Source organism: Marmota monax, unplaced genomic scaffold, assembly GCF_021218885.2.
Source record: "Marmota monax isolate L192 unplaced genomic scaffold, Marmota_monax_Labrador192_F-V1.1 WCK01_AAM20220418_F8-fsc01194, whole genome shotgun sequence".
Classification (NCBI taxonomy): domain Eukaryota; kingdom Metazoa; phylum Chordata; class Mammalia; order Rodentia; family Sciuridae; genus Marmota; species Marmota monax.
The window spans coordinates 49,486-59,382 of NW_026694471.1; positions in this window are offsets into that span (position 1 = coordinate 49,486).

The window sequence follows — 9,897 nt, forward strand, 5'->3', positions numbered from 1 at the left end:
TGACAAAAATTATAATATAACTCTCATGGATAGTTTGAAGAGTACCTAGACAAGTAATTAGCATAAATTTAGAGTAGAGAAGAGACAGAGTATATATTTTGGAAATGAAAACTGGAGTGGGGGAGAGAATGAATCATATCCAGTGGAGGATGTGACCCATATCATATCCCCTAGGAGAGGATAAGAGATCTGGTGACCTTAGCATGCCCTCTGCGACCTAGAATTCCTGCATGAGTTAGGATTTATTAGTGTGAAGTAAATGTTTCCGTCTAACACACTTAGATGTCAAGCTGGAAAATATCTGATAAACGAATTTACCTAAGAGTTTTCTTGTATTCCTTACAGTAATACTAGTGTTGCCATTTACAAGGATGTGATATTAGACAAACATAAATACCAGGATAACTTCACAAAATCTGGCTTAAAAATATGAGAACATAAGTTGTTAACACTGACAACAGGACATTTGAAAAAATTACCATGATTCTTAGTGGAGACATGTAATAAAATTATAATTTTCTTTTTAATTTGGAAAGATGCGAACTAACTGTTTTTATTTTGCAGACTAGCCATAAAAATTGCCTCTGATAAATTGCAGCATTTAATTATGGGGGAAAAAAACATTAGTAAGAGGTTTTAATAATAGCTACTTATTTTAAGTATCAAGTCTAAATGAAAGCAATCTGCCATCACTGAAAAAAAATATGACTAATGACAGGAAAATATATGATTTGTAAAAGGAATTAAGAAGAGAATTAGCATGGTGCTATGTTTTTTACATTAAAAACATACTGGTGATGAATTGAGGTCAATATCTTATGTTTTATGTATTTGAAGTAGCTCGTTTGCATAAATCAGAACCCTCCGCCTCTATATCTGCTGGAAATAAAATAAAATTCACTTTCATAAAGGATGAATTGATGTACCGTCTATGTACATTAGGGAGAAGGGTTTCTTCCCCTGGAGCTAAAATATACTGTTCCTGCAAAGATAATCCAAAACCAGAATAAAATAAAAGTCAAATTATATTTACCCCTAAGAAAGGAGGGCAGATTTAGGGAAATGAAGTACCAGACCTAAGTTATATTTCACTAGGCTATCTCTGGTTGTGGATCTAGGCACACTAAGCATTAGTCTTGGTGTGAGAGGGATTTAGAGCATAGTTAGAAGATTTTATTAGAACTCAAATAAGAGCCCACAGAGGCTTGGACAAGAAAGTGTACTGGTGTAATTCTCAGAAGTAGTAGAAGTAAATACTTCAGGATTTTCTGAAGAATTGTGAAATATGAAATAACATAAATAGTGAGCCATTATCAAATGAACTTGATTAAATTAAAATAATTATTTCTTGAAGAAATAATCTATAAAGAGATCTAAAATATGGGTTCTTTCATAATGTCAAAATTATTAAAACTTTTCTTCTACAATAGTGGGTGAGATTTTTTTTTTCTTAAGTATGCTCATTAAGAGTAAAAGGTAGACACAGAAATTAGACTCTTGCTAATTCAAATTTTTACTTAAGCCTGGCATGATCAAAGATTATATGTACCTTGGAAAATTAACTAATGATGAAAAGAAGTTCCAAGTATTCAATGTCCAAATGTTGAAAATGTTAAAATCTTATTATAAAGAGACATTTAGGTTATTTTATGTTTAATTATCATTCATAATTTATTGTTATTTATTTATTTTTTATTTTTTAATTTATTCTGATTTGTTATACATGATGGCAGAATGCAAATCATTGCATATCACACATATAGAGCACAATTTTTCAAGACACTGATTGTACACAAAGTATTAGTGTCATCACACATGTACTTGGGATAATGATGTCAAACTTATTCCACCATCATTCCTGCCCCCTTACCCTCTCCTTTCCCTCCTCTCCTTTGCCCTATCTAAAATTCCTCCATTCCTCCCATGCCCCCACCACCACCACCAATAGCCATTATGTGTCTGCATCCTCATATTCGGCTTTTAGTTTTTTTGGGATTGGCTTGCTTCGATTAGCATTATATTCTCCAACTTCATCCATTTACCTGCAAATGCCATGATTTTATTCCTTTTTACTGCTGAGTAATGTCCCATTGTGTATATATATGAAAGTTTCCCTAACCATTCATCTACTGAAGGGCATCTAGATTGGTTTCATAATTTAGCTATTGTGAATTGTGCTGCTATTAACATTGATGTGGCGGTGTCCCTGTAGTGTGCTGTTTTTAAGTCCTTTGTGTATAAACTAAGGAGTGCGATAGCTGGGTCAGATGGTGGCTCCATTACAAATTTCCTAAGGAATCTCCATACTGCTTTCCATATTGGTTGCACCAATTTGCAGTCCCACCAGCAATGTATGAGTGTGCCTTTCCCCCCACATCCTCACCAACACTTAGTGTTGTCTGTACTCTTAAAAGCTGTCATTCTGACTGGAGTGAGATGAAATTTTAATGTAGTTTTGATTTGCATTTCTCTAATTGCTAGAGAGGTTGAACATTTTTCATATGTTTGCTGATTGATTGTATATCCTCTTCTGAAAAGTGTCTGTTCAGTTCCTTGGCCCATTTATTGATGGGGTTATTTTTTTTTTGATGTTAAGGTTTTTGAGTGCTTTATATATCCTAGAGATTAGTGCTCCATATAGTGTTCTTAATAAAACTCCTGTAGCACAAAAATTAAAACCAAGAACCAAAATAATGGGATGGATTCAAACTAAAAAGCTTCTCAGCAAAATAAAAAATCAGTGAGGTGAAGAGATAGCCTACAGAATTGTTATTTATTTCTCAGTCATTATTTTCTTGCTAACTTTTATCTTGAGTCTGACTCTATGTTTCTTACTTCATAAAGTTTTTACTCATTTTTTCCTTACAGAAATTACTGTTCAGTTTGTTTTCTGGAAAATTCATCTTGATATCCTTCAGGACATACTCTGTCTCAACTGGTACTCAATTCTCTTGATATTACGGGGTTTGTATTTTTTTCTCTTTCATAATGACAAAGATTAAGTGTTTTGCCTACATTCTTTTGGTATTATGTACAGTGGGTTCTCAATGAATATTTGCTGAATTAAAAATCAGTGAATACTCAGAAATCCTCTAAGTGTAATGGTATAGGCAGCAGAATGTGGTCACATAGGATCTCTGAAAGTGCCTTTTAAGACTATACTCAGAATATGGAAAAATATGTGCTGCCTTTCATCCCTATCCTCCTGGCCCCTCAGGGGACCTGTATGCACTCTGATTGAGTTCTTTTGTCCTTGACACCTCTGATAGCAGACACTTCTTCTAGATATTCAACTGCCACCCATAAACTGAATCTATCCAAATCTCCATCTCTAGCCCTGACCTCAGAACCACAGCAATTTGTTTATCAATATTCTGGATATTCTTAATAGTGTTTGATAGGCAGCTTCAAAAATGATCCCGACTTCATGATATATTCATTCTGTGTACTAATCTTCAAAATTGTATCAAGATTGGTGTTTGTGGATCAATAGGATATGGCAAAAGTCATGGCATGTCATTTCTTGAAAGCAGTTCACTTAAAATGGGTCTTTTGTTGAGTCATTGCTCCCCTCTTTCTCTGATCACTTGGTCTAGAAGAAGCTGTGGGACGAACAATGTGATTGAAAGCCCTTGATAAGGACATGAAGTCTCTTTCCAATAGCAACATGAGTGAGGTTGGAACTGATCCTACTTGATATGAATGCAAACCCGGCCCACAGCTTCACTACAATTACATTAGAGATGCTGAGCCCACTTTCCTACGTCTTCCTAGATTCCTTGTTCTCATTAAAAGGTGAATTATAAAAAAAACAAACAAACATTGTTTTAAAGTGCAAATATTTGGAATAATTTGATTTGTAGAAATAAATAATAAATATAGCATCTTATTTCTTAAATCTGTTTGCTACTATTACTTTAAGACTCAAGATTGAACTATGTGATATACCACAAAAATTCTCATCATATTAATAATTCTAAACCTACTGTTCTATTTTGAAACTTAGATGAAATTGTTTCTCATGGTTCTTCATTTTTTTAAATTAAAATAATTAATTTTCTGAATGTAAGATATACTTAAATACCAGATACACTTTATATATTCCATGGCTTTTCAGGATAAGAAATTCTGAAAATTTAAAAATTTGAATATTTATGTTATAAATTATACCTTACACTCATGCAATACTCTATAATATGCATTTTACATAGATAGTTCTATGTTTTAAGCTGGCTTTATTAAACACAATTTTATTATTGAGGAGACCAAATTTTAATTAACAGATAGAGGTAACATAAAAATAACTTTCTAGTAACTCATGCTGGTATCTAATAATCAATATTTTTTAAACATAAGAAATATACAATGTAAGTTCTCAAAAAGCATATTTGTCTCATAGTATTTTCTATACTATTTTTTGTCTAGAGAATTTCCTGGTATACAGGAATTAAATATTTGTTGGATGAATTATTGCTCAATATAATTGTACCTAGATGAAAACTTACTTTTGGACAATAGATCTTGCTCAGTTCTTTGCAAGTAAGAAATACAAAACAGGATTCTCAAGAAAATTGAATTGATCTTGGAGAGAATAAATTGTCTTGCTGTTTCCAACCCACTCTGACCCTTGTATAAGTCATTGAGCTTCAGGTAAGAAAATATTCAGAAGTCACCTTGGCAGGACCACTTCACTAGAGATTCGCCCAACTCACACATACAGAGTAAAACACAAAATGAAACAATAACCTTGAAAGAAATTCATTTCTAAATACTTGAACACAAGGCCACAAGATGGGGATATAAGGAAAGGGACACAGAATGTGGAAAATAAGGTCTCTCTGGGTATCAGATGAGTAACAATCGTTTTTCCATTTTCTTTCAAAGTCATCAACTTGAACAGTTCTCCATTCCCTCAATGTGCACTTACAAAGGTTTATGTTTCTATATTTGCACTTGGTTTATTTATCATATGCTTTAAATCATCTTCTCTTTTCATACCCAGTCCATGACTCCGTCTGAGGCTCCTAGTCCAAATTTAAGCATCTTACACCAAATTTTACAAATAGCAAGATGGGATGTTCCATTAATTTTTTTTTTTTTTGGTTCTTCATTGCCTGAAACAGGCTGTGTGCATGAACCCCTTAAAAGGCTTAATATCTTTCTCATTATTTAGTTAAACTAGGAATGTAAGAAATGGCTGCTTTAATCCAAAAGTACTGTCAAAGCCAAGACATCAGCAGTCATCCCCAGTGTAGAGCTACTCACTCCCTCTCCTGGGCTGCATGAGGAGCCCCTATAGACAACTGCCAGGAGCAAGCATTATGATGTTCAGATGTTTCAGAATGATCAGTACATAGCTCAGGTCATCAATTCTCTGGACATTGGTTTAAATTGTGTTTAATATGCTTCAGATGTGGTCATTCCCTCCGTATAAAGAGTGCAATACACATTTATGCATGTCACAGGTGTGGAATAACATGCAGTGTTAGAATCCTATCTGCTGATTTATTGTCCAGCACTGCCCCCTTGCTAGCCTATGACTGGCCATAAGCAAATGAACTGCCTCCTCTGTATCTATTCCTGTATTTTCTGATGTACGTCAGGGAATGGCAGAAAAATCAGGTGTCATTCTGGATTCCTTAGGGTGAATGGAAAAAAGGGAAGAAGAGAAACTCCAGGGCAAATGAGAAGAAAAGCTGTTATCAAGAGGTCACCTTGAAACTTGCAGGAAGTGGCATATTGGCAAGAGATAAACAGGTCATGGTTAATCTGAACCTTTTGAAAATCTAAAGGCTTTCCGGACATGGACTGGGTTTTTTGTTGTTGTTGTTGTTGTTTGTTTGTTGTTGTTGTTTTGGTAAGGAGGGAGTGGAGAAGGCAATGCCATGAGTAGCTGACATGGATTTCTTACTACAATCTCATATTGCAAGGCAGTAATCTACCTCCGCATGTCCACCCACAAACATACCCAATCTGAATGACTATCCAGGCTATTGCTAATGATTTCTATAGGGAAGAATGGCCTGCAATAGCTTTTCCATGACCCCTCACCACCACCAATAAGTGGTAAAACCTGAACTGAAAAACTTTCCTCCAAACTCTCCTTTCACTGGTTTCTGCACCCACCACCTCCCCACCTCTCTCTTGAAACACTAAGCCAGAAGAGCCATCAGACTTCTTATTATTCTTTTTTCCCATTGTTGATCAAGTGCACGTTTCTCCTTTGCTTCTTTATTTTTACAGGGCTTGATTGAAGAAGCAGCCGTCAGTCAATAACCTGTACAATTTCTTCATCTCAAAGGAGAGGGCAAGAGGCTCTCCTAATTTCATGCACACACTGCCCTGTTTTTCTTATTTGACTCGTCTTACTTTTGCTTTGCAAATTGCTTGCTGCTCATGTGTGCACCTCGGGTCATTTGTGACAGAGCCTCAGAGAGTTTTTCTTACTGCATATAGAATAAGTCTGTTTTTGCTTTTGCTTCATATTGCCATCCTTTCTTCACATGCATGTTGCTGGGTTACAAAGAATTCTTATCTACCCTTGTATCTTGAACTCCAAGTACACAGCTGGCTCCTGATGTATTTACTGTTACTACTGTGAATTTGAAATGAAATAAAATATACAAAATCACTCATTGATGGAAAAAGTTGGACTAAAATCCAGGTCTTTTGACTAGCCCATATATCACTAATTTTAGAATGACTTATAAAGTCTCCAAAATGCAATCTTTAAACAATATCAGTTCCCTTGTAGGGGATATACACCAAGAGCCTTAAGAGCACTTGAGTATGAATGGGCAAGCTGTGCCACACAGTTTAATTTGATAGAGCATCTTTAATATAAACAAGTGTTCTGAAGATCTTTAACAACTTGCATGTAATGAAATTAGAAGTGTAAATAAATTGCTACAGTAGGGATGAAGACATTAAAAAATAGCAACCAAGATGAAGAGGGCAGAGGTAACTGGCTTGACATTTCAAATTAAACTAATCTTGGAGAGGTAAATGGGACCCAGGGTCTTATGAAGGTCATTACTGAATAGAAAGAGAGTAAAAGGCCAGCACTCTAAGTATGGAGAAAAATTGTGGGTAGATGGAAAAAAGTTGAGTATAAAGAGGCAAAGTAATAAATATGCTTAGAATGCAAAGTCAGTGTAAACTTGATTTTTTTTTATATTTTTTAATCAAGTTTAATATCAAGTATTGGGAAATAAATTTATGCATTAAAAAACAGATTTTTTTCCAAATTGGTTAGATTGAAGAACAATGTAAACAGGTTTCTGTAAAATCAAGAAAAATAGGAAGTAGGCAATGCTTTCCTCGAACTCTTATCCAGGATAAGAGGTGGTCTCACTCTTCTGAGCCTCGGTCACTCCCATTTTACTATTAATCATGAAGAACTTACAGATTTAGTTTTATTAGTCTGTGATGGGTCCTCATATTAAGTTGGTCAAGAAATGGCTAAAGATTGTCTATTAGACACAGGGTCTCTAGTTTTATTCCTAAGTCCTTGATCCATTTTGAGTTGAGTTTTGTGCATGGTGAGAGATAGGGGTTTAATTTAATTTTGTTGTATATGGATTTCCAGTTTTCCCAGCACCATTTGTTGAAGAGGCTGTCTTTTCTCCAATGCACGTTTTTGGCACCTTTGTCTAATATAACATAATTGTAGTTTTGTTGGTTAGTCTCTGTGCCCTCTATTCTGTACATCCTTACCTTACAGGTGAAGGTGTTGAGGTGTGGAGACTGAAAGGGTTTTGCACAATCTTGGACTGAGAAATAATTTTGGTGTAACTTGGTCTATTGACATTCTGCATTGAGTTTACTCATATAATGTTACGGTTTAGATATGATGTCCCCCAAATTCTCATGTGTGAGACAATGCAAGAAGGTTTGGAAGAGAACTGATTGAGTTACAGCCTTCACCTAATCAGTAAATTAATCCATGATGGGATTAACTGAGTGGTGACTGGAGGCAGGTGGAGTGTGGCTGAAGGAAGTGGTTCTCTGGGGGCATGGATAGGGGTATGTATTTGGTATCTGGAGTGTGGAGTCTTTCTCTGCTTCCTGATCTCATGTGAGATGCTTTCCCTCTGCCACACTCATCAGCTAGGATTTTCTGCCTCACCTTGAGCCCCCAGGAATGAAGCCAGTCACCTATGGACTAAGACCTCTGAAACTGTGAGCCCTCAAATTTTTCTCCTCTACACTTGTTCTGAGTCCTTTTAGTCACAGCAGTGAAAAAGCTGACCAGAACACATAATACCAATGCACCTTTTTGCATATTTGAACGGTGATGAAATAGATGTTCAGTGGTGAAAACCATACGCAGGGACAGGTATTCAGTTCTAAAAGTCATGTTGAGGGATAAATACCTTAAGTAGTCAGTTAAATTTGGGAAAACAGAGATCTGAAAGCATTAAATGACTTAACCCTAGAATTATAGCCAGCTATAGTTGGTATAGTGTAGTCTAGAACTCCGATCTACTGGTTTACAATTATGTTTCTTATCTTTAAACAATACTACTTCCTGTGTCCTGATGAATGAAAGTATAATTAATGTGCTAAAATACCCCACTAACCTGACAAAGCTGAAATTTATCCAGGCACATAGGCATGATATGACTGGTGACAAAAGATCCTTCCATCACTGAAATGAAATTAAACAAATTATAAAATAAAATCAATAAAATAACTATATATGTAACCTCCTTTGTGTTTTTAGACTTAAAATAACTACTTAAAAATATTCCCTATGAAATAAAGTTTTTTTTTTTTTTTTTTTTTAAAGCAAGGGATTGAACCTAACCACTGAGCATATCACCAATCCTTTTTTGTATTTTATTTAGAGACAGGATCTCACTGAGTTTCTTAGGGCCTTGCTAAGTTGCTGAGGCTGGCTATGAACTCTTGATATTCCTGCCTTAACCTCCTGAGCCACAGGAATTAAAGGTGTGTGCCACTATGCCCATCAAAGAAAACATTTTTTTAAAATAAAGGGAACCCACTAATAATTTAGAAAATTTATCAGATCTTAGTCACTTTCCTTAAGAAATTTGAAGAAAATGAGATGTAGCATTTAATGGAGAAATGGAATGTCATTAAAAGACTCAGGGTATGAAGCATTGTGAAACAAATATTTTAATGTTGGCAAAGGATTGTGATGTTTCTCCTACTTATGTGGTTAATAGACCAAATAGTTTGATTTCTTTGTCATATTTTTCAGTTATCTAAATAACAATATTCTGGTTTTATTCAAGGTAATATTAATAATATCTTGAATATCTTGCATTTATAAATCTTTCATGAATCTTGTATCCTCTACTGTATGTGGAAAGCTGTTACATTGGTAAATGAAGCAGCCAACTTTAAAGATGGTCCCAGGTCATGACATCTCCTGTTTTTCAGAATCTCCACTTGTACTCTGCAAGGTAGGTCCATGTGGCCCATAACACATGGAAGAAGTGAAGGCATTACTGAGGTTTGATTATAAAAGAGTTTAGGTTTAGTCTTGCAGTCCTGTGTCTCCCCATCCCTTCCTTTCTTTATTCTTTAGCTTTCCTCCTTCCTCTTCTCCATTGTTCCAAACATTCACATTGAAGAAAACAGCTGCCACATTTTGAGGATACTTGGGAAATTCTGTTGGGAGGTCTCAGAGATGCACTGAGACTTCTAGCCAATAACCAGTGAAGAATCATGGCCCCCTGAATGGCCATCTTGGAAGCAAATGTCACCTCAGTAACAATTTTAGAGATGGTATAGCTCTAGCCAAGCCCTTGAATGCAACGCCAAAGGTTCTTTGATCAAGAACCACCCAGACTGATTCCTGATGCTCAGAAATTATTAGTGTATATATGTGTATATATTTTGTTTTCAGCCATTATGATTAGGAATAAT